Genomic DNA, 3475 nt, shown 5'->3' with positions numbered 1-3475 from the left:
ATACCTGCAGAGCATATTGAAAAGGGAACTTAAGAAGGAAACCAAGGGAGACAGTCACTACAGAGGCACTTGAGAAAATGCTACAGTTATAAAAGGCACAAATTCATCACACACAGAGCATATATATTCCTGCAAAGAGAAGTCACTCTTTTTTTCCAAAACACAGAGGCAGGCATCACTGAACACTGACCTGTACATGACCACAGGAGACACGCTATAAGCCGCAGTCTATGACAATGCCTAAACGATGTGACTGTAGAGATACTTTGAAAGCAATACTGCTTTGGCCATCTCGTTTTTATCTCTATTGAAGAACAGATTGTAAGATCAAGGTGATCTTAAGGTGGTGGAGATGGGAGAGGGAATGTTAGTCCATTTAAACACAGGTCAGGTTTATTTGTGAGCATTTGTAATCTGTGATTTAAGTGGGTTTGCTTCTTGCCTGAGAGCAGTGGCAGATCCGTCGTCATTTAATCCTGGCTCCCTTTTGCACCTAAGTACTTTTGGAGGACATACAATTCCTTCTTCCTCAAAAATATTTTTCTTTCATGTCTCAAAAAAAAAAATCTTAAAATTTCTGCACTTCTGTAAAGTCTACCTCAGTGAAACAATAGTCCCACTGAGGACACAGGAATATTATTTTACTAGAAGTCCCTAGCTTCTCCTCCAGGCCTTGGGTTCCAGTGATGGACAATGCTCAGACATATACTTAATTGTGATTAATGTCTTCGTTGTATTGACAGCAGATGTGCTATTTGGAATCAAGATCTGCACTGAGAAAAAAAATGCACTAGTTAAAGGAAAGACAAGGGGCTGCCTCAGATCGCTCACTTCCTTGTTATTGTCGAGTAGTTTATACAATTAGCTTTCAAGTACTTTGGTTAACACAGATTTTCATGCCATGATCCGATATCCTTTGCAATATACAGTTGCTATCAGAACAGTGTACAGGCAAGGGAACCTCTTTTTTTTGCAAACTCTTAAGAGCCTTACAAAATATGCATGATAACACAAATTGGTTCATAAGAGACAAATAGAATTATTTCCATGGTTGTTCCTATAATACATTTTATGAAGCTGGTAAACTGCTGGAACTTTCACGATAGCAGATTTCTCATCAAACATGTTAATAAACTAAGAACATAGCACGACTGGCTACCCGTTAAACCAGACTTCATTCCTCTCTTTGAAGGGTTGACACGAAGGAATTTTAAAAACGTAAGCCAGTGCTAACAGTTCCCTCTACCCATGGGGAAGCGTCTTGATTCTCTACCCACATTTGTCAATTTTCTCATTACACTGGCATCCACATACACAAAGTGCCACATATTCCTTTTATGTGGAAGATGTCAAGAAGACAGCAGCAAATCCTTCTTTTTAATCCCATAGTGGTGATAAGCTCCACAGCATAATCATAGCAAGACACGGCTGTAAAGACAAAGAGAGCATTCCTAATGCTTTGGCAGTCTGGAAGGAAGAAGACAGTGACCTTCAAGTGCTAATACAGATGTTGCAATTCAGGCCTCCCAGCTCCATCAGAATTGGCTAGAAATCTCAGGGGATCCAAATTTAATTTGAGATTTCAAGTCGCACCTACTTTTAGTTGTGGCAGAATAACATGAGAAATGCTTTGTGGTAGGGTATTTTTTTTCCATTTTTGTTTCACTTTGAAACTAAGAATAAGAAAGGTTTATAACTATATACACTTTTTTTTTTTTAAATTGACCAATCTCATGAAAAGCTTTGGTTATGATTCAGTTCAGTTCTAACTATACCTAACTTCTGTTTTTCCTTGGATTTTCTGCCCCTGTGGCACACAACATGTCCTTGTTAGACTGGGAAAAACCTCTGCCAGATTCAGGAGCAAAGAAGAGAGAGATACATTTTGGATGTGAATAAAACCAATTTATTCTCATTAGTCTCATACGGATCTGCTCCCCTTTAGAGACCTGCAGAGTATTTCTAGGGCAGAAGCAGGACTTGAATTCCAAACAGTTTTGGCAGAGAAATCATCTGCAAATGCAGCAGTTCTTTGTATGTTAAGTATGTATTCACCATCTAGCACTTACAAAAATTGGGTCAAGACTTTAAAAATGTCTTCCCACATTTAGGTTCCTATGTTTATTTCTGGCCTGAGAATTGCCTGAGTTGCAAAAGCTCTGAACTTACACAGTTCCCATTCAGCTTTCGGTTCCTAATTCATTTAGTAAATAAATCACACAGAGAGAAAGCCATGTAGAAGCACTCTGTGGTAGGCAAATGTCCCAGCCAATTAGCGCTCTGTGATACAACGAGAAAGGCCATACGTATGCTGCTGCACTGTTCTTCTGACTTAAAGATCTTTATGTCCGAAAAGTTCCCCTAGGCATTTTAAAAGGCTGTTATGAGGATATTAATTTATGACAAAATCCAAGCTGCCGCTACGAGAAGATTTTTAACTGGCACATCAAGTTAAAAAGAATGAAACCTAAGGGCCAGAAACTGATGCGCTGCTCACAAATATTGCAGCTTAATAAGTAGTTCAGTGGATTTCCATGGGACTATTTGGAGAATGAAGTACTACTCTGCACAAGCAAGATCAGATGCTAGCCCAAAAAGTCTGCCTGAGAATGTTGATACAGTTCCTCTACCGTCTGCTCACACTAGTTGCTGAATATATTATTCTACTTCCCTCCATGGCTTTTTACTGCAATGGGATTTTTTACATACAGATTGGCACTGGTTGAAGGGAGAAGTGCAGCAAACAGGCTCAGAAAAATTCCAGACATCTCAAACTTCGTGTGCACCAAACCCTGTTCTCAGTTATACCCGTGTCTTCCTGTTTTGTGTTGTGCAGATGTGAAACAGCAGAAATACCTAGAACAAGGTACCATCATGTTGACAGGTAGGCACCTAAGGTTTTGGTGGTTGGGGTTTTTTCGTTTCCTTTTTTTTTTTTTCTTCCTTCTTTTTTTTCTTTTCTTTTTTTACATTGTTTGAAAGGTACCAAGCTAGGGAGGGCAGAAGCACTTGCATGTGACTATCCTATCCATGGTTCTCTTTGATCTCTCTATCATTTAGATCCTTGATTAGTTACCAGAAGTGCAGAGTCAGTAGAACACAGCACAGCAGGCAGAAGTGGAAGTGCTAATCCCATCAATACGGTTGTTAGGAGAGACCGAAGCTCTGAATCAGCTAGGCTGTGTTCAGCATGAAGCAAGTGCTGGGGGGCAGTTAAGTTGGGTTTTTTGTTGTTTGGTTTGTTTTTTTTTCCTAATGCTTACACTACATTTTCAAGCTGATTGTGCCCTACCAGGCAAGAGACAGTCTCAAGGTGTTCAAAGTATAAATTTAAGTAGATGAAAGAAAGGAAAGAGATAAGAAAAAAATATGTAAAAGTTTTTTATGGACAGCTTTACAACTTCCTGGGGTAGGCAGAGGTTAATTTGTTCTCTTGCTATCTTGCAGCAACTTAGAATCACTGAGGTTGGAAAAG

This window comes from Aptenodytes forsteri, unplaced genomic scaffold, assembly GCF_000699145.1.
Source record: "Aptenodytes forsteri isolate BGI_AS27 unplaced genomic scaffold, ASM69914v1 Scaffold2, whole genome shotgun sequence".
Classification (NCBI taxonomy): Eukaryota; Metazoa; Chordata; class Aves; order Sphenisciformes; family Spheniscidae; genus Aptenodytes; species Aptenodytes forsteri.
Note: the sequence above shows the minus strand (reverse complement) of the source record.